At 40.8% G+C, this 22968-nt stretch overlaps 1 protein-coding gene across 7 annotated transcripts in view; it reads right to left on the bottom strand.

Annotated features, from left to right (window-relative positions):
* The window catches only part of MBNL2 (muscleblind like splicing regulator 2), a 106640-nt gene that overhangs the window by 83336 nt on the left and 336 nt on the right, over positions 1–22968 (bottom strand). Inside the window, exon 1 of one of the 7 annotated variants that reach the window (XM_041423421.1) lies at positions 22485–22674. The exons of 5 other annotated variants lie outside the window; for them this stretch is intronic. The gene's annotated coding sequence lies outside the window, so the exon portion shown is untranslated. Of the gene's footprint in view, positions 1–6622; positions 6836–22484; positions 22675–22968 lie in introns of those variants that run through there. One more of the 7 variants, XM_041423420.1, reaches the window with a different exon arrangement.

Below are 22968 nucleotides of genomic sequence, written 5' to 3'. Positions count from 1 at the left end.
ATAAGTTAAAAAATAACTTTTCAATTAAAAATCAGATTATTTAAATAGTCATCAGACTCAACAATGGCTACTATGTTTGAGAAGGAAAGACCTCTTCAAAAAGCTTCTCACCCCTGGCAGCTCAAGCCACGCACCAGTCAAGGCACTGCCATCTTCTGTCTTCTTCATTTTTGGAAGGCAGCTCCTTACAAGCGACCTAGTTCTGCAACCAAGACTGGCTACAAATCCATAGGGACACACTGATCCTCAAGCCCCGCTGCAAGAAACTTCACATTTTCATCCCCTAACAAACAAATGTATTTCAGAGATGACAGACTCATCCCACCTAGCTTTGAGCACTTAAATGAGCCATTGGTGACCAAAAAGCACTATCTCCTTCACCCTCCTTGTGCCAAAGGGGAGACAAGCACCTGGGGCCACCACGAAGCCACCAACCTGACTGGACAGACACATGCCCACAAGGACCAGCAGATGGATTGTGCCACTGGCTCTGAACTCCAGAGGAAAGATTTTCCAACTTAAGACAGCAAACAAACCCAAGCACAAACATATTTGCTCTCAGGCCTTACTCTCTCACCTTTCAGTTGTGTTCTCCTCCTCAAGAAACTGGGGAAAGAAGCTGGGACAGAACCAGAGTGAAAAAGCAGAGAGGTGAGAGGGACTGTATCCCTCCTGCCCTACAGAAGTGTCCAACCAATTCTAGCTCCATAGAAGACGTCCAGGATACAGATTCAGTTACAGGTATCACTGTCCAGCTCCTCCCAGTGAGAGGGATGTTGTGCCTTCTTACCACTTAGGACCTTTTACACCAAGGATTAAGCTGAAGGCTTGTTCCCCGCTGGCATTTCGACTTCAAAGAGCTGCTACTGTGGATACTAAAGCCTTTGAAAGTGGCCTTGCTGCACAGTCCTGAGCATTACATGAGGTCTTTAAAAAAAAGGAGGGGGGGGAAAGTGGAAAGTGCACTGGCTTTATAAACACATCAGTGGGGCTACTTTCAAAGCCTTTCATGCCATCTACAATGTGACAGAGAAAATCTTAGAGTTTTTAGCCACCACCCCAACTTCCTTAAAATTATGGCAATAAAGTAATCCACCCCCAAAGTATTTCCCAGCATTAGCAGCAGGGAACTAAAATACACGAGGATATTGTAAAAAAAAAAAAAAAAAAACCAAAAAAAACCCACACACACACACAAAGCAAAAAAGTTTTTAAAGACAAGCACTAGACTCCAGGACAGCGGCGCGCCGTGCTGCCAGAGCGTGTTCAGCATGCCAATAAGGACTGCAGCACTGCAATCCCCAGCACCAGCAGCCCACGCACCGGCGTCCTCCTCTGCAAAAGTCTCATGCCAGCTGGAGGAGGTGCCCCAGGACACACCACTTTTTGGCTACGGGGTGAGGAGATGAAGGTGAGAAAGCTGGCATTGGTCTCCTCACGGCAGAGAGACGCTGTAGCAGGGAATGCTGTGCCACAGGTGAACACAGCCATCAGAGAAATCCCACATGTGTTATCACAGCCTTTTAAGTAAATAAGAGTGAGGCAGTGCTAAAGTCCCGAATCATTAACTGGGTGCAGAGGTATGCTCCTGCCAGCGGTGAGCCTGCCTGTCCTGCCAGGGGCACTGCCAGAGGGGTCTGCTGACAAACCAAGGCAGCGCTAGGCTTGAAATATGCATACAGCTGCTGATAACAGCACTGCAGACAATCTGAAAAGTGGAAGCAAATACCCAAAAAATATTTAAATGGACTAAAATAGGGCTTTGCCAGTCCTTCAAGGCAGCCACTTTACCCACCTCAGCGTTAGCAGGAGTGTCCCACAGAGAGCTGCCAAAGGAGACTGTGAAGGCACAAACCTGACATGCTGAAACCCAGCATTGAAACATCATCCTTCTGAACAACGGAAAAAAATTGAAAACTTGTCACTTGGAAATTGTAGGTTAATTTCAGACTAATTTCAAAACACTGCCTTTGACACCTATAAAGTACATAAGTCATGACAGATTCAGAAAACTAGGGGCTGGGGGACTGCGCCATTTAACATGCCTAAAGTATATATAACAGAGCAGTAGGGGAAAAAAAAAACCAAAACAATAACATAAAATTCCTCAGAAACTCAAGGTAAAAAGTATTCAGTCTGGATAGGAATGAACACTACAGGGTTAAAAAACCAAAAATTTATTTGCCAGGCCTCTTAAAAGCGATCATACACAAAAACTGTACTGAAAAGCTGCCTTCAGAATTCCCATGGAAAAAAAGAAAAAAGGCATTTCTAACCAAATCCTAGCTTTCTCCTTCATAAAACTGCCACAGGTAAACCTTCCTGCATTTTTCCTTACTTGTACTCTCTAATCCTGCCTACTGTCAGAGGTGCTGTATTTCCTGCAGGAGAGAAGACTTTACAGCTCATGAACCTCCAGACTGACCTTGTCTCTATTTATGAGCTCAGCAATGTATGATACCCAGATCTTCCCAAAACACTTCCCAAAATGTTGCTCATCCACTCAGAAACTGATGAAAAAAATAATTATCTAAAATAGAAAAAACTAATAGACTCTGATATGAACCATCTGCTCCTATTTCGTGATCCACTTCTTTATGCAATAACTGTATCACTTAATCCCTCCCACTGTCTTTATTAGCTATTGTTTTTGTAGTATAAAAATCACAAAGATGAAAAAGTATATTTTTATGAGTGTGTGCATATTATGTGTGTATGTATTCGTGGACATATATCTAGGTATGAAAAAGAAGGGAGGAAAAAAAAAAAAGAAAAAAAGAAAATAACTAATAAAAAGAGTGTGAACCTCTGTGTTTATCAATTTGTTTACAGCTGAGCTCTTCTAGCTGGCAAAGTTTCAGGTATCACAAGCCCACCGGGTCTTTTGCCAGACTTACGACTCCAGGAATCCTACAAGTCTTCTGCAGAAGCAGCAAACTGCACACTGGCAGTTCTCAACAGCTTTAGTAATCATCAGTAGCACAAAGAGTCCCCCACATAATTAGTATTTCTTTGTGTTAGTTATAAGGATTTTGCATATAATCCCCTGTTAGGTATGCTCTTCGATCTTCACAGCCCCAGACTTTTCCTTTTTTAGCACGCCTGAAATACGGAACTAAGAACTTGACGTTGCCAGCATTATCGGGGAGAGAGCTCGGTGTGTTAACGGCCCGGTTACAAAAGAACAATAAAAAAATTGTGGTGATTAAGAAGTTGGAAGATTCTAGAAAGGGGATGCATAACTTCCTTCTCCTCGTGCACTCTCTACTCCAAACAGAGCCAAAAAGTTTGGTTTTAAAAGAAGACTATTTAAAAAGAAGACGATGCTATATATCAATAACCAACAACTGTCGCTGCATTTGCTAATAATGTATAAGGAGATTAGTTTAATTAGTCAAACAGTTGATACTGCTATTATTTGAACTAGTTTTCAGCACTGACACTCTCTTGAAATGAATTTTATTTTCCTCAGGCTATAATTTCAGCCTGTTTACAGACCAGTTACATAGCACTGGTGCACATTAGTTAACCATAATACATTGTACTAAACACATCAAAATTAGCTTCACAATCAAAGATTTTAAAAAGACAATACGTACTAACCAACTTTGTTAAAAGTGATTCAGTCATCTTTTGCTAAAATTTTGCAACGGTCATGTTCATAAAAAGAGGGAAAAAATAATTTGACTTAAAAAAAACTGTTTCTTCCCTGGAAGAGAAAAAACAATCCTCAAAGTCAGAAATTCCTAGCACAGTACCACTAATAGCTATCATGTGAAATTTAAATATTAGCAATGTGTTAAAACTGTATGCAAAATAATTCATTTCAATTAAACACCCTATTTTTCATGTATATCAGTATTATAAAAATGGAATATTTTACAGAGCTTTTACAAATAAACACAGTACAGATTACTTCTGACATATTTCTGAGCAACAGAGAAGATAATTCATTCACAGCGGAGGTGATACCTGAGTGCCGGAAATCCCACGCAACATTAAGAGCCATTTTTCTTGCTCAGAAAAAAAAAATGGTAGCACATAATTATCTCACATTTCTGTAAAATGTACACTTACAAATTAAGAAGTTGATTTGCCTTTATAAACACTCTATTGTCAAGCACTATACTTCAGGACCTCTAACTCATTATAAAAAATTCTATCTTAGGAAAATAGAGTAATTCTAAACAAAGTAATTATTCCTTGAAAATAGACAGACTGCAGTCAGAAGGTTACCACACTAATAGCTCTGATGAAATGCACAGAGCGATTAAGAAGAAAAGATATTACTAAATTAAATAGGCACCAGAATCTGGTCTGAAATACATTTAATACCAAATAAATGTAAATACAGAATATTTACTGCCACCTCTACTCTGTAAGCTGAAGGTTCATTTACCTAATCATACAAAGTAGTAGTATATATATGCACCTTGACCAGGAAATATTTTTTTTAATCCTTTTGTCATTTGACTGTCTGTCAGTAGTTTGATACAAACTACTTGACTAAGCGATGAATGCAAATTTTCACTTTGGTAGTCAGGCATAACAAGATAACTCCAGATACTGTGATCTACAAGGTACGGAAACCAGACACTGAAATTTTCTGAAAGTAAGAGAATGTCTCAAAACAGGAAACTGAAAAGTTTTCTCTGAGACCTGTGCATGAAAACAGTTTTATTTGCAAAAACTAAATATTTGTCTCACATTTTACAAAGAAATCTCTTGATAAAGATTATTTTACTTGCTTCTAATTATCAGTCTTTGCCTCACATGCTTAACACAGTCTGCATACGAACAACACATTAAAGCATCAATAGTGATAGAGAGTTAAACATATATATCCATACCCTATGGATTTGTAATAACAATGCTCTTGTTTCATTTGTTAGCAGATCTTGAAATTCTCAAAAGACACAAGGTTGTTTTGACTTAGAAGACTGTAGCCTTCAAAAATAACTAGTTCATGAACTGAGTATGTGTCAACAACCCAGCCACAGGTCACCAGCAAGTACTTGGCCAGGGAGCAGGGAAGTCGTATCAACCTTCCCTGAGTAGAGTCAGCTGTGAGGAGTTGGGAGGTGACATTTTGGGAGTTCTGACTACATGTCCTGTACTTCTCCTTGAAAAACAGGAGGGGCAATGGACAGTAGGTCTATGGACAGTTGGGCTAGAAGGGCCTACTTGCCACAATACTGTTAAAACTTGTGTAACTCAATCCCCGGATAAAGGAAATCTTGAAACTTTTCCCCTAAAATTACATCACTGAAAGGTTTTTTTAGGCAGCAAAGGGTTCTTCTACCTGATTTCTCTTTAAGAAATTGATCTTTAGTCTTCCTCAGTACATACACTTATTTTTTCTATCAACATCCAAGCTGAATACAAGTATGCACTGTACATGGCTATTATAAAACAAATAAGAATGCAACATTTTCTTGTTTTACCAACGGGTAATCTTAGGGGAAAATAAATTTTAAAACCCAACTATAGTATATACTGTACATATAAATGATGCTGCTGTAACACAAGTGAAGTCAGCATGTTAATTTGGGTCACTAACTAGGTGACATCCTGAAAGGTACTGAGCACCACCAATACATATGGCAGTGCGAGAAAGTTGAAAATATTCAGCATATAACAGGATGAAGTAATATTCTCAGAGCCCTCCTGCAACATGATGGTAAAGTGTGCTTTCTATCTAATAAATGATAAAAACAACTGAAAACTACTCTATTCTTCCAGAATTTTACAGACTTCTGCTCTCTCTAGAGTATTTAACATAAATCTTCTTCATTCCTTACTGAGGCTCCTCCTCTGGAAGAAAGTTGATGTGCCCTAGCACAGTGAAATCATTGCTCTAAAAGCCAGCCTGCTCATTAAATTATTCTGCTAGCTGTGTGTTCTCTCATTAAAAATGTATAAAGATCAGATAATTGCAGCACATATTATTAACCTTGTTTTCCTTGTTTTCATGTACAGGTTCTGTTTTGCTGCCTAGACAAAGACCTGGAAAGGGCAGTTTTCTACAGTAAACTACAACAAGCTAAACTACAATATGAAAAATTTCCCCGGATTTCACTGAAGAGCACAAGGAATCACAGCACAGTCAAAAAACCCCATACTTTCATAACAGGGTAAAATAATCTTGTTGTATACTCCTTCAAATCTAAAACAGGCAGTCTTGGCTTCAGCTAAAGCTTCTGATAGGGAATTATTTAGATCAGCCAGTCTAATTCACCTAAATCTTCGAACATAGCTGCTATAAACTTCACAGATTTCAAGGTTGACTCCTTCTCCTTCTTAAAGCCAGGCTGCACTTCCAGACAACAACCCAGCTAAAAATCCAATTAGGGTAGCAGCACTTCTGAAACACACTGACCTATTTCTTTTTTTACTTGTTTTAATATGCATATACTCATGTTCTATTTCTGAAGAGAGCTATTTACACTGGAAATTAATACCATTTGAAAACAAGTTACCATAAAATCCACCTATTTCACCCAAACAGAATCCATTCACGAGAGAAACAGTGTTTCCCCGACTCCCCCAAGCAACACATACAGTATGCAGTATACTGCAGCAAACTCTTGAAACATTCGATAAAAGACAACGATCCTCCTACCTTGTTTAGCCCTGTCTATTCGACACATTCCCAACGTGAACAGGAACATCTGATATAAACAAACAGCCCCATCTTCCCCATCGCGTCATGGTAACTAATCCTCACACCAAACGATGAGCAGCCTGTAATGTTTTGGGTTTTTTTCTCAGAAAGCCTTGTGACTTATCGGGGGATTTTTCCTCAGATGATGAAGCAGACACAGCCTAAACTCTGTTGCTGAAAGACTGCAGCCCTTCCTTCTCACAGAGCCCTCCCAGCATATGGCAGCCAATCACACCCAGCTTCGTCAGCCCTACTGCTCTTAAACTGATCCTAACGGGATGATTGACACGGCAACACAGCACTTCTAATGTGTAAAAACAATGCATCCATACCAATGAACCAGGAATTTCCCTCGCACAGGGAAGGAGTTTTACTGGTGAGGCAAAGCGATAGCTCCATGAAATAACATACACAGCAAAAGCAAACAACTCCCTTTCCCCCCACTGCAACAGCAGCTTCAGCATTTCTTGCACAAGGATTTTCAAAGCTTTTGCCATTCGTAAACGTGTGCACAAACAACATTTCTGAAACTGCAAAACTGCAGTGGTGCTGTTTTGTTTGTAAAGGTGAGACATGCACCATAATAAATCAAACCATCTGTCTTTTATTTTAACATGCAGCCAAAACACGCTCTGATTCAGGCAGTAATATTCTCATTTTAATACTGCATAATCTTATGTGCAGTGTCTGCATTTAACAGCAATACACCCATAACACCTTTTTGATTATTTCAGACCGGTTGTTAGGAACTGCAGGTATGGGATGCTTTTCAACGAAAATGCAATCTATATGATGGTGTTTTAATTCATATCCATGGCAGACAAATCCCATCAGCAGCATCTAAACTGAAGTCCATGCAATTAGCTTGCAACTGATGTTCATTTGTGTCAGGGTTCTGGCATAAGGACTACGATACCAGTTGCCATTTTCAAGTCAAGCAGTGGGCAGCTCGACACGCTTGGTACACGAGGTCTGCTGTCAACAAGTTTTACAATAAATTTTTCTAAAGTTTTAAAACATGAGAAAAAAGCAGCCAAGGATTATTAAACAAGAGTTGCAATTAAGAAAAATACAAAAAGGAGCTTAAGCTGAAAGTCAATCTTTATCCAAAAAGGGATAAAGATTGCAGTGCAACAGTACTTTAGGCAGCAGTTTAGGCAATTCAAGCCATTACACAAAAAATGTGTAAAATGTGTATAAAATGCCACTAAAAGTTTAGAAATATGAATAGACAAGAGGAAAACAAAGCTCTCATTCACTGGCAGCTCTGTCCCAAGGCCCCATTGTTTCCTGTGGACTATTTTGCATATTATAAACACAGCTTCCCAAAAATCCATTATTCCTCTATCCAGCAAGCAGCAACTCTCCTTTGGGCTCCACCATCTCCCACACAATTTATGAAAACCCTCCCCTTCCAGGCATGGCTGAAATGTGTTCCTGCCAAGAAGGTTCCTGCCAGGCAGCCCTTACTTGCTGTTCAATCACCCCATCCATTCTTCTCTATTCTGCCCTATATAAAAAAAAAAAAAAAAATCCAAAACAACCCTCCTCAAAAAAAACCCAAACAAATGGCTGATTCTGGTGGGTTCAAGAGACCCTGGGACCCTGGGGACAAGGGTGGTAACTCCACCCATTATTAAGATGGCTTGGTGCATCTCGTCAGGATTTTCCACATTCTTTTGACTCTGCCAAACTTGAGCTGCCCTTGTTAAAAATTTTCCATGCTGGACATCTGCTGCAGGATTTATTGACTTTTCTGCCAAAACACAGTTTGCCTATTTCTGAGATAACCTAGACAAAAACATGTTGCTCTGCCATCCTTGTAATTCACTGAGGAACTCTGGCTCCTCTGCCCACGTTGGGGCAGCTTTGAAATTTGGCAAAGTGCTGATCCCTTGCTTTTTTGATGTTGTTTTTCAGGGTGTATTTTTAATATATTGAGGGGTTTTTATGTTTTGCTATGCATATGAAAATATTTTCCTATTTGACAAAGCTTTAAAACCTGCCAATATTCAGCTGACTCACAGCATCTTTTTAATTTTTGTTTCTGATCCCTACAGTGCAAATCTCGGAAAGTGCTCTGCAGTAAGCGTCTGATTCCTTCAGCCATCCGTCCATATGTGGCTGGAAAGGCACCAGCCCCACAGTGCGACTGAGCATGTAATGGGCTCAAGTTACAGGAGATTAGCAGGATTTCCCCTGTAACTGCTGCTCCCATCTGCCAGAGACCAGACATTGGAGCTGACAGCAGGAAGACAACCTCGCCTGTTGCTCTCGTGACCCTTCGGCTGGTGCCCCACGGACGTGCGCGAGACAAGTCCTTCAGAGCACTGCACAGGGGATTGTCAGAAGGGTCAGCTGGGCCAAAACATACCACGAGGCCGGGCAGAAAAGGGAGAGAGTGATGAGAGGGAAAGGGAGGAATAGATGCAAGAGCCAGAGCCTGGCTGGTCTAGTGGAGCAGGTTACAGCACAGAGCAAGATGGTGCCCCTGCCAGACAAGGGAGAGAAAGCAGCACAGGCAGCACCAGCCAGCAGGAGCCGGCCGCCCTCTCCATAGACCCATGTTCATCCGTACCACAGCCCCACCGAGAGCTTCTGTGGCCCATTAGTTTGCTCCAAAAGAGGGAGGAAACTTGAAAGCTCCCATAACCCTTCCCACTAACACAGCCCCTGAAAAGGCACGGGTTCAGCACTGGCTGCACAACCCAGTTTCTTGTGCTGCTGCTTCACAGTGCACACACTGGTCTTCAGCCACTGCAGAGCTTTAACTGCAGTAAAATGGGGCTGGGGTGCTTCCAGATAGCATTCCTAGGACTTCCAAACCACAAACACAAAACTAGCAGCCACACACCCATTCAGATCCTCATGTTGGTTATTATGTTATAGATTCTCCCACGACAAAGGATCAGAAGACCCTTGACTCAGTTGGGAGCGCTGAAAATACATCACATCCCATTTGCAAAGCCTTTAGCTAAGACACATCAAAAAACTCAAGAGAAAATATATGCTCTTTCTCAAAAATGGCACCTGAGTAGTACCATAGTAAGGCACGACTTCATGGACTGCAAAAAAAAAAAAAAAAAGAATGTTAAAAATAATTGCTCTGTACATTGAGGAGTGAGTAGTTCTCAAATGGAGATGTACCCATGTACCCATTAATTTTTCACATCAGTTACAAAGAAAAAGGCCAGAAATTCAGTTTTCAGTCTGATTTATACAACTATATTCTGCATTTAATTGCAAAACAATATCATCTTAGAGAAGCTGAGAAACTCACATGTCAAACTCAACAAAGAATAACAAAGGTAAATTCCCAACTCAAAAAATGCCATCTGCTCTGCCTGATATGCTCCTGTAATTAATGAATCAACGGAAAAATGCTTCTATCAGTGACTATTAGACACAATTTTCTGAATGGTCTTGATACAACTTTTGGAGAAAAGTGAACTATTTTGGAAGTAATAAAGAGGAGGAGAAGTGAAAAATGCAGAACCCACGCAGTTATTTTTCCTTCCTTACTCTTGAATCACAGCGATTAGGTCTAATTCCAGAAACAACAAAACTTGTCAATTTAAAGAGAGTTTTGCAAGAAGGGTGGAACATATGGAACACTAGCACCAAAGTCACCAAGCAATTTATGTGATATTCAGTTGCAGCTGACTGATGATTTTGAGCTGTGCCTAGAAGACCTATGGCAACTGTGATGTCTTGGTAAGTTTGCCAATGACAAAAAGAACTGTAAAACTATTTCCTGTGTCAGTAATAGACTCTTCCCTTAGTAACTTCCCACAACTGTTACTACGAGCAAAATTCAGCTTTGGTAGCTATGGTCTGAATGACAGCATAAAGAAAAGTTAAAGCAGCTGCCAAGATTTTAAAACTAGGCACTCATGCATAATACCACCGATGCCAGCTTTTGCAAAATACCTCAATCTCTATATTGGGGTTGAAGGGATGGTGGAAATCATTATTAAGTTAAAAATTTAGAGAGTAATATCAAAATTCCAAATTACTAACTGGGAACAGGTTCTGAAAGGATGGGTCCAATTTTTCTTTTAAAAATAGGCTTATCACAAGAACTTTAACTCTGGCTTTTCAATTGTTTTAACTTCCTACCTCCCAGACATCCCAACATCTCCCTAACCTAGGAAAACTGGAGATTGTGCACAGAAAGGAAAACAGACTATTCTATTTTCATCATATATATGCTGAGAGAAATATAAAATGGAAATGCTCCACAGAAGCAAGCACATATTCATGTTACATGTTAGGAATCAATCTTACCAAAATTAAGGTGGCTCCTGGAGGCTTTCCAAATGCTCTCTCTCCTTCCACTGCTTGCACAAGGAGTTTAAGCCATGTCTAAATTGTGAGATCCAAACACATGGTTTCAGGCACACATCCAGTCTGCACCCTGACTTTATTTTAGGATGACACAAATTCCCCATCGGGATGAAAATTAAGTACATGTGCACAATTCCTTTAGAGGGTGGTTCCAGTTGGGAAGGGTGATGAAGGCATCAGCCAGAGAAGAACTGCAGTTCACTCCAACCAAGATATTGTAGCTGAATGTTTGAGACACATACACCAGGTGCCATGGAGAGCTGAGCTGCCTCAGGATTGTAGCCTTATGCACTTAGCTTGAAATACATTTGACCAAATATAAACAACCACATTTCACTGAGTCACTCTACTCCCCCTCTCTCTTTATAGTCACTGAAGAGAAATAGGCATTTGTGGGCTGTGATTCATCCTATCCCAAAGTAGCTATTCTAAGAGATTCCATCATATCCTAAAAGCATCTGTGTTTCTGTATTGGTTACCTGAGATGGTCACCCTTAGGCTTCTTCTATCATGTCCTTCATTAAACATGTAGGAGATGAAATCTTACTACAGAAGAAGCCTTATTACGAACATAAATATTTAGATATTTCAGTTACATACACTGAATAGCACTTTAGATTTTCAAAATCAATTCAAATAACTAAAGACATTAGCATAGAGCTAAAGGACACCTGTATTTTGACAATGTACAGTTACAGCTTTGGTGTAAATCCTCAGCTTGCCATAAGCATGTTCCAGCTATGTTGCTATATAAGCTACATAAGCTTGTTCTCTAAGCTATGCTGAACATGTTCCAGGTTTTTTTTTCCCCGACTGAACAGCAATCTTTGCACTCACTCATGCTTTCCTCCTCTGAACAACTGATGGACATCAAATTAACCTAAGAAGAGTTGAACCGGGATTCTCCTCGTGATTTTCTTTTTCGCTTTGGAAGGGGACATTTTAGGGGAGACAGAAGGTTGGTAAAATAACCATTATCTTCCTGACTCTATAAGGCAGATACTATAAACTGGCAAAATAATAAGCTCAGAAAAATAAATTGGCAAACCACCTACACTGCCTTACTCTTAGAACACTGACTTATGCAAAAGTTTTTTCAGGAAAGTGATTCTGTTTTTCTTCATGACAGCTGAATAAAAAGCCGTCTTCAGTTTGCTCATCTGAAACACCAAATCATAGAAGTATTAAAATGTTAAAACTGAAATTTTAATCATCCAAACCCAGATAGATATCTAGTTTCTTCTAGATGGCCTAGAGAATTTCTGTTGGCCTTCAGCGGCCATCGCTGGAAGGACTGGGTTACTGGTATGTCTTATATTTGCCAGTCCCACACAGATGTCCCAGATATAAAATTGTCTAGTGCCATTTTAGATACCATATATTTAGATACCTGTACCCATCCAAAAATGCAACCATTTCCTCAGAAATATTCCTATCAGAACAGATCTTCCCAAATCTTCCAGCAGAATGTAAAAGGGTTATATACAAAACAGAAACCCTTTATCATTGGCTGTTGAACCCTGTCCAGAATATGTTTTATGAATCACAAGGAATCACAGTGTAAAAGTATGAGCACTATTTAAGCCAGAAACATATATCATAAATTCAAGATAAATCTCTCTCTGCTAACTGACTTCATGGCCCCCTAATTTGTACAATACACGCCACAGCCAGGGACTTTACCTGATGGAAGCCTCCTGAGCCTTTGACTTCAGCTGAAATAAACACCAAATTCTTAAGCCTTCATAAAAATGTATTGGAAATCCATGTGGTTAGGAAGAATGCTTCCCAAATGTGTCAAATTAAGAAGCGAGTGTCGTACCTTTAAGTTTTTAATACTCAATTGGAAAAAGCGCAAAGGTGTAATCCAGCACTACCCACTAATGCATAAATCATCTTTAGTGAGACCCCCATGTACTGGGAAGTTCTTCCATAGCTGATAAAAACATGCTCCTTCCTCCTCAGACCCCTCCATGACTAATTTCCTCCATACCCATTGTTCTGGCCTCAGATTTGGAGTAGTTCCTATTCAAACCCACAACAGGAGGAAACCGTTTGATAAATCACCTTTTCATAAAACCTACGAACCTCAGCCACAAAATCACGTGGGCATTGGAAAACCCCCTTGTGTTTCAAGGAATGTAGTGGAGGATGCATACACTAAACTTCTGCCCCTTATCTTGGGGATTTCCAACATACTGGGAAGACACAGGAGCAAGAGTTGTCCTCCAAGAAGCTTGTAAATGACTAAAATTAGTACTTCATGTAACTATATGAGAGATGTATTCCAACTAAGTTTTCTACATACAAACCCAGTATTTTTTAAATCTATAAAGATTTGGTTATCAGCCTCAAATGTATTTGAAATCCTGCATATAATTCAAGCAATGGCTCCAAATAATACATCTTTAAATGAGTGATGTAATGAGAACTCTCTAATTATCCTTTAAATCAAAAGCTCTATTTTATTAATCCATTATAAACCCAAAGGGAAAAAATGCTACAGAAACTGAGCTACATTTTGAATTTTCCCATCTTCAATTAGCACAAAAATAATTCAACTTGCTCTAATTCATTAAAATTATGCAATTGTTTTTGCACACAACTGCAATACAGGTGTAAAACAATCTAATTTAAGAGGTGATGCTGCCTCCCATTTCTCTACAAACTGCCTCTTAACAGCCTGAGTCTGTAGGGTAGATGCTCAGGGGCATGCAGCAAAATCAGCAAGCAATCTCCACTGTAAGCAGAGAAAATAGGCTCCAGGAAACTTCACAGAAAATGAAAGCCAATTGGATAATTTTTGTTTTTTAAAATCAGTAAGAGCAGCTTTCAATCCCTCACCCTTTTACAGCAATTAATAACCCACACATGTAAGAGCAGAGGACTCTATATAATTAAAAAAGCATTTCTTTGGCAAGAAGAGAGGGCCTGGAGTATGTAAGTGCAGGGTTTTATTTCTTTCTGTGAAGTATGGATGACAGGTAGGAGAAAGCTATGCCAAGTGAACTGTTGGCAAGCAACTAGTCTTTTGGTTAACAGGCAGTTCTGTTTTGTGAAGTCTATGAGCTTGTGTTCACTTATGCAAGCTTTTCTTTAAACATTAGATTTAGATGCATTCAGTCATGAGTTTTGCACCAAATTTTCATTTGCACCTCAAAAGAGGTTTCTTTGTTTCAGCTTGTTTTCTGATTACTGTGAAGTGTCAGGAACACTTTGTTGTATAATGCTTTTAAACATTACATGTGGATCTTTGCCTAATTACTCTGCCACAAAATACTATACACATGAACATGAACCTTCAGTTTTCCCAAATGTCATGTAGCAGAAACCAAGAAATAAGTAACTGTAAACACAAAGAGAAACAAGAATTGTTTTCACATAGAAAAAAATAAGCAAACAAGTATGAGTAATGCAGGGCAAGAAACAAGGTCCTCTAGCAGAAGCACTGTGTGGGATAAAATGGCATCCAACAGCATGACCTCTGAAAACAGCATGTTTCAAGTAGCACGTGTCAATATTTAATCCCACCACCTGAAAAATGAAGTAAATTACAGAAAAAAATGCCTCAAAAATCTAAATACATACAGGACTTCATTCACCAGAGATCCAAAGATGGAATGGAGAGTTTATTTGCAGGGAAATGTCTATAAAGGGATAGCATCCAGCTTTCTAACACAGCTACTTCACCCATTCTGTATTTTTCTCCAACTCTCCTTTTCGTCTTGCTCTCAAAAAAAAAAAGTGTTATAATTTGACAAGACCATTCATTTGGCTGTTCCCCTTCATATCAGTTCTAATAATGATAAAATACAACCACTAACATATTAGTAGAGCCACAATAAGATTAGAATATATCCTCTCTGCTACCTTTGGCTTAAAGGTAGTACTACTAAGGAAAGGGGAATGCAAGGAAAAAGTACAAGATGAAGATTGCACAGGTCTTTTACTGTGGGGTGTATAGTCTTATAAACTTAAGATTTTAAACTAAATTTCACTGCCCTTTTGGGAACTGTAATGCCACCTCATCCCCCAAAGCTGTTCTTCAGCAGACCCACGAGAAGAGGTTTGCCTGTTAGGGCAGAATTGTATTAACCATCAAAGAGTTCTGTCCCTTCCTTCAGGGACAGGTAAGAACAAAAGAAACCTGTTGACAAAAATATTCTGCTGGTCCTCAGGCCATAAATACTAACAACAATACTAATCTAGGTATAGTACACTGAAACATTACTGTATGAACTAAAAAAGCTGTATCGAGGACATGAAAGTAAGTTTACCACCAAACAACCCACAGTAGCTGGTCAGCTCAGTCCAAAATTGTTTAAAAAATTATTCATTTGAGAAGGAAGGTGGAGGGGAATTTTCCTAGAAACTTGGATTGCGAAGAAACCTAAGGGGCTTTTTTACCTAGTCCAGCTTCTGCCTCAAAAGAAAACTATCATCAAGAGCAGACTGGGTCAGCATTGCTTTGCCTTGATGAATCCTGAGAAGCTCAGAGGGCAGATACTTGCTCCTCTGGGTGACCTGCTGGTGTGTTGCACTACTCTGCTAGTAACAAGATGTTTCCAACATCCAGCCTGAATCTCCAAAGAAACAATTGGTTGTCACTCTCCCTTGGTGTCACCTGGCACTACTAAGTACAGTTTGGCCCTACTATTTTCATAACCGTTCTCCAACAGCTGTAACAGCTACTGGACTGTCCCTTGCCTACTTTTCGTCCAAGCAAACAAACCCAGCTCCCTCAACCTAGACCCCTACTCATAAAAGTAACTTTTCAATGGAACTAGACATGGCAATGAAACTTCATCTGACCTAGAAGTATCACCTTGACAAAAGCCATGACCACGTGCTCAATTAACACTGGATGAACTAGAAAGACTTCTGCTTTTCTCTTCCCTTTATTACTGGCTACATATACAAGGGACGACTACTCAGATGTTTTGCATTTGCTTCTTTTGATTCCTCTTTGTACTGCTGACAGAAGGGATATGTTAAAAGCTCTGCAACCTGTACAGAAATGTCCACAGAATTTCAGACCATTCTATTTCAGTACTCTCAGACATTTTGCATATTGAATGCACTTCTATTTTACAAAGGTATCTGAAATCAAGCCACCTAACAATAAAAAATGAAGTTACCAGTGCTTATTTTCTATAGGTGATCTTTATGAGTCCTTTAAAAACCCCCAAATTTTATCCAGCTGTTTCCAATTATGGCCATCTCTAAAGATTTTTTTTTTGAGACAATGTAACTTCAAGAGTACTGGCAACTAAAAAAAAAAAAGGGGGGGGGGAAGTCAATCAAAAAATCTAACCTTTATGGATATCCATTCATTCTGCTCCCTTTTCAGTCTATTATGCAGAAATCAACAAATAACTAAGAACCCGCTGACAAAATCTTGCTGGAGTAAGCAAAGTGGAACTACAGCAGTTTCAATTATTCTTCCTGTTTAGAAAATTCGTTATCTCAATCCTAAAAGCCTTCTGCACAGTTCTGCACTAATGACATTTTCCCCCACCCCAGTATGTTTCCAGCAGCAGACTCCACCAGGGACTCAGCAGCAGTGGGGACCAGCTCTAGCAGATTAGGAACTGCTCATACCACATAAGGAGAAACACTTCAGTCATCTTTGAAATTTGTAAAGAATGGTGTAAGCTTTCCAAAAAGCAAGTACAGTGCTGTAGCAATCCTGTCAGCCCCAGGGCCATCTCCACAATTCAGATGACCAAACTCTTCTGCTGCCTTGTGAGGGAGGAGTATTGAGATCCACCCAGCTCTGGCCTCCAGTTATTGCCACACCATTAGTCAAGTGGCCCCTTTACAGCCCAGGAAGTGAACAGATTTTTCTTCTCCCTTCCTTTAACTCCTAACAGCAAGGACAGGTTATTTTAAAATAAAAAATGACTGCCTGAAACCACCAACACCATCTTCTGATGGAATGTGCCTTAATCTTAACATTACTCTGCCCTCATCCTTCCTGTCCACACTCACCACAGCTCCCATAGGAGGTATATCCAGGTCTAACCATTCCCAGGATTCAACAGCTTGTGCCTCCAAGACAAATCACATGCCTCTCTTGTGGGACCCAGCAATTCGAATGACATGGCACACTTCTTCTGCCAAGGTATAAACTGGACTGGGTTGTCCATGGAATTAGAGGGAAAGAACCAGAGAAATCAGATACTTTCTGGTAGCTTCAAGTAGCAGAAGAAATACACTCCACTACGAACAGGAAGCAAAGAGCACAAAGCATTATGAAATTAAGTGAATGAATTGAGTAATGTAAGACCTATCTCTAACTGCCAACAGGCAACACACAATCCCGAGAGTGAAATACATGACATGCATTGCATCACCCAAAGCTCTCTCTAGATGAGATATAAATCCCATGTCTTTTTTCCCTGCTCCTCACAATACAGCGTCCAAGACAAGCAGACACCAAGAAGCACTTTGTTCACGTGTTCTGCAAATGTGAAATGTAAGGTGCTTATATTAAAGCATCTTTATTAACCTGAAAAGCCAAAGCTAAAATTTATTCACTCGAAGACTACCATAAAGAACCAGCTTTAGGAAGGCTAGCATTAATATCATGCAATGGAAGGTAGCAGAATGTCCCAGAATTACAAAGCTTGAGAATTTCAGCAGATACTTTGACACAAGGTTGAACATGATAAAATCCCCAAACCTTATCTTTAAAAAAACCTTATTGGCTTTTTTAAGAAAAGCCAATTCCTCATAGTCTTCTTGGCACCTTCACAGATCACACCTGGAACAACCTGCAAAGCTGATCATATTTTTGACCTAACACTTAACAGAGAAGTTGAACGTTATGGATATCACAACACTATGCAGTTATGGAAAGAGCATTGCCTCATTCAGGAAGTGAAAGCACGACCAGCTTCCCAGGAACCAAAGAAAGCCTAAGCAAAGTAAGGACTGAGAAACTCCAAAATCTTGCAGATCTCATCAACAGCAGCAGGGCAAGGGCCTGAGGGCTCAGAGACCCACACATCAGCAACAATCAAAACCACAGCCAACTCCTGACAAACACGGCTCCCGTAACATACCCAAAAAATTACCTTGATGTTATCTATCAGTATCTCACCACAGACATAGGACAGAAACTCAAATGAAGAAATGACCAATAAATGCTGAATAATCAAAGCCTATGCTAAGGCTTTCTATGCTCAAGGCCTATGACATCCATACAGACATACTGAACAGCACGGAAATACACATTTGTGCACACTTGGAAAGCCCTCTCAGGAAACAAAACCGTGCCTCGCCCACATCCACCAACAGCCAGCTCACACAGCTCAAGCCAACCACATTTAGACATCACCTCATCTTAAAACAGGGTGTCTTTTTTTCTCTGAGACCTGCAAATTCAACCAGTCTGAAATCATTAACAAAATACTTGGAAGCCTTCTTCCCCCTTGAAAAGTAACAGTCCTACTACTGCTGACTGTTCTGAGCAACCACTGGTTAATGCCAAATCTCCCATTCCTGAAAAAGATAAGCAGCAAAACCAACTATTGGCCCACTTCAGTAAGCTAAACGGGACAGACCAGGGACATCAAACTAGAGAAAGGGCATGGATCTTTCCATATTTCAAATTACCTCTTTTCAGAGGAGGTATGGGATGATATAAACTCAGCCTCACAGATCTCCTTTTTGATACCATCAGCCATGAAATATTTGCCTCTCACCAGGGGGGATACCTCAAAAGGGTCCACAAAAATATAGTTTGGGTCCCTCCTAGATAAACTAGGAGCAATGGAGATAAGCCAGCAGTAGAAAGGTGCTTCCACATTACCTCTTCCATTCCCTGTAGAGACCTACAAAGCTCAGTTCCCTATACACTACTTTTTAACATCAGCGTCAAACCACCAGGTGAATTAGCCAGCAACAGTCTCAAATTCTGCCAACGTGAAAACACAACAGATCTATTCAACATTCAGCACAAACGACTGCAGCACCATCCAAGCAAGGAGGAATAGCTGAAGTTAAATCTAAACCTAGAATTCAGTGGAGAACAGAGGAAAGCCCTGTCAAGAGTGCAGCCACAGACAGACCCTAGGTTTGTTGCTTTAAGATACATGATCCCAGCTGGTCATAGGTCAGAAGTATTTCTGGACTTTACACTGACATTATACTTTCATACTGAAACACTACTCAATAACAGCATTGCTGTCTCAGCTCTATCTAGGCAAAGAGTCATCTGTGTCCCCATGGGCAGCCCATGAAGCCTTCCAGTCTAGGAAATCCGATTACTCCAGAATGTGTTATGTCCTTCCTTAGGAACACAGTGTGATACCATCATCCTCCCATCTTCCAGGCTGCATCCTCACAGAGCTCAAACATCTACCCGCTATCTTACAGCTCTCCAGGCCCCAGCCCTGGGCAGCAGCAGCAGGGCTACCTTGGGCTCTGCAGTGCTGCATTCACAGAGGAATAGCCCCTGACAGTCACCACTGCCATCGGTCACCCAACGCGTGCTCAACACGGTGGCATGCAGCTGCAAGGCACGATAAACTGTTGAGTCCTTCAGCATTTCAAGATTTTTGAAGAGGTCTACTCTTTCTTCATACCTGTAGTTGATTGAGCCATGTATTTTTATTCTGAAGGTAGTTGAGTGTTTTGATACTGTGTTTCTCTAAAGCCCTAAGCCAAACGATTGTGTCAAATGCAGTTACCAAAAATAATCCAACCACAATGATCAAGACAGCAAAATGCACAGGGAAAGAAAGTATCAGCAGTAGAAAAGAAAGAGATTGTTTTTGTTTTTCAAGGTTTATTCATGAGAAATGAGTAACTTGAAACTGAAAAGCATTTTTGATTAACACTCTGCCTTGACTTTCATTTCAATGACATTTTAATGAACACTTTCTAAGTAGCTCTACTTGCAAATGAACGTGGGAGAATATTGAAGAAAGGTAATGGGAGGGGAAAAGAATAATCCATCAGTCATTTTATTTCTTAGGTGCCTCTGAGAAAATAAATAATAATTCATCAGGGGAAAAGTGATCCAGCAAAGATTCGACTGTTAAAAGACATCTAGAAAGGAATATTAAGTAGAATGGAAGAGTCTGAATTATGATAGAGGGTTATAAAGAAAGATACAGTGTGATCTGGAAGCCAATTAGGTGACTTTGTAATTCTTCAAAGATGAAGGCAGTGTGTTCACATCTGTCCTGAGTACTTCAGCCACAGAGAGCTAACAATAAACTGTCAGAAAAAAATTTATAGAAGAGCAGTAAATGTGATTGTAGGACTGGCTGGAGCCATGAGAAGTGAGATTTCTACCCTGGTAATTGACAGCATGAAAATACCTTCTTTGATAACAAGTTTAATGTGTTTCATAGTTCTTTATTTCTATTTTTATTTCCAAATTCAACAAAATTCAGAAACTTTCTAGTAGAACTATAGTAAGACCTGTGAGGGCCTATTAAAAGGGGAGTGAGGAGTGAAGGCAATATAAACAAGAAAACGGTTTATTCACCTATCACGGCATGACTTTCAGTGAGAACATGCCAAATCTAAATAAATTAGGCTATATAATTCTACTTGGCAGCATAAGGAGTAAAATAATCACATAGTGTTGCTGAGATTCCAAGAGTTACCCAGAGGACGCAAAAAATCTAACACCATCAGGCAGCAATGGGAATACCAATTTAATACACTTTTTCTTTCTTCCTGCCATAAATCAGGACAAAAAGTTAACAGAACTTTTTCCAGTGCCTTGTAACCAAGCTTTTAACCCAAGGAAAAGCAAAACTAAGAAGGTTCCCCAAACGGCAGTCACATGCCATTGGTGGCAGGATTCATGTACTACTTTGCTATGGCTGGTATTAAGTTTAAGAAACCCTAGGAGAAAGAGCATTTAGTACTGCACAGTACAATTCCAGAGACTGCAACCAGCAGAGAAACTGCAGAGCATCTGGAGTATAAGAGATGAAAATTTCACCCACCAAGTGTTAGCAGCAAGTAGACTTTATTTTTAATCTTCTTATGACAACTGTTATTCTATAAAAGCCAAATTTAAGAAAATGATGCTCAGATGAAGATTTCAGCATCGCAATCCCAAACACACCAATTCCAAAGATTAGAGATCTTGGCAGGGCTGCTGTTGACTGAACTCAGGCCATTTCTTCAGAGAGAGGGCCATAAATAACAGAGGAGGTAAGTTTCAGAGGAGAAGATATGTTCAAGTGACCCATGTTACATCATCCACCCACCTATGTGAACAATGCAGATAGGTACCACTCCTGTGGTGATGGCAGGGATACCACAACAAAACAGCCCATCTCTTCAGCTGCAGGAAAACAGGCACTGTCCCGCAGCTTACCTTGCATGGACAGACAGACCCCCACACTGTACAAATCACCAGGGTGGCCCACTGCTATTCCAAATTTCACTGACATGGAGATAAGCAATAGCATATGCTTGCAACTATGGCAAACGCTGAAAACTGGCATGCCCAGGCTGAGAGCTCCAGCCTGTGGCAGAAGTTCTGTTGCCATGATCTCCAATGAGCCACACTGGAGCTGGCACCCCACCACCACCTTATCACTGGAGAGAGAAAGCGCAGGGCTGGCTCTACCCAGGGGTTCAAGCATCCTCTAAAAGCTTGAGGTTTACAGTGCACAAAAGGGCCTTGTCCACAGTGGGAAAAACTACATCCCTTCCAGCAGCAGTATCAACTGTACTCAACCAATGCAAATAGTATCAGTGCCAAATACAAGCTACAAATTGACATAATTGATGCCGAACCAACTATTTTTTTAACTTGAAATATACTCAGAACCTGTATGAAAGTCGCTTTCCACTAGTCCTTGAGAGTAACTTTAGAGCATTTCCCAGAAGAGTTGAAATATGTATTTGGCCCTAAAGCTTACCGCAGGTACCTTTTTCATTTGCACAGCATGGTACGTGCGCACACGAAGGGAAAATAGAGGACAGATGGCTAAATCTATGCATATTTACCAAGGTACGAATACCACGTTAAAATCATAAGCACTAGGCCAAGTCACATGTTTAAAATTAATTACACTTCCGCTACTACCTACAAGTCCACACTGCTTTAAAAATCTACAAGTCTGAACAAGATACGTCAGTGTGACACGATCACTTAAGTATATTAATCCCACATGGATATCCTCTGCAGCTGAATTAAAGGCACACAAGTTATTCCTTGCTACTGCTCAAATACGTATTCAGCCACATTACTGCTGTCTGTTTCCCTCCCAGCAGAAATGTAAATATGCCCAAAAGAAACAGAAAACAAAACATCTGGAAACAGAAGCCTATAGGCAACGTTCTCATAGTTCAAAAAATATGTGTGCATATTCTGTGCTCATGCAGACAACTACATATGTACGTACAAAGAATAAGTATATAGGGTATCCACACAAAACCAGGAGTAAGAAAAACATTTAATTTCTGACAGTTTTCCCCCCTCTGCCACACTCACCTTCAGGGGTGGCAGTCCCGTGTCGTGTCCCCCCCACGAACCTGCCCAGCGCTATTCCCCGCTGGCTGCAGCGAGCCCCCGGCGCAGGGATGAAGCGGGCGGGCATGGAGCGGGGAGGGAGAATTTGGAGGAAGCCGCTGGGGCGGCCACGGCCCCACGGGGCCCTTTCCCTTTCCCTTCCAGAAGTAACACAAAGTTATGACTCCCGCTCGCCGCTCTCCCCGCTCGCACGCCGTGCCAAATGCTGAGTTAACAAAACCATAAATCACTGCTGAACCAGACGCGACGGGCCGGCAGCAGCGCCCGCCGCCTCTCGCCCCCGTCCCACGCCGCGGCGGCTTCCCTAGGGAAGGGAAGGGGAGGCGAGCGGCGGGGGCAGCGGGCACCCGAACGGGCGCGGGGCTCGGGGCGCCTTCCCGCGCCCTTGGCGGCGGCAGCGGGAGGGACCGCGGGTCCAGGTGCGGCGGGACGGGCGGCAAAGCGG

The sequence above is a fragment of the Onychostruthus taczanowskii genome, unplaced genomic scaffold, assembly GCF_017590055.1.
Source record: "Onychostruthus taczanowskii isolate IOZ18803 unplaced genomic scaffold, ASM1759005v1 scaffold77, whole genome shotgun sequence".
Taxonomy (NCBI): Eukaryota; Metazoa; Chordata; class Aves; order Passeriformes; family Passeridae; genus Onychostruthus; species Onychostruthus taczanowskii.
Note: the sequence above shows the minus strand (reverse complement) of the source record. Positions and strands in the feature narration are given on the sequence as shown.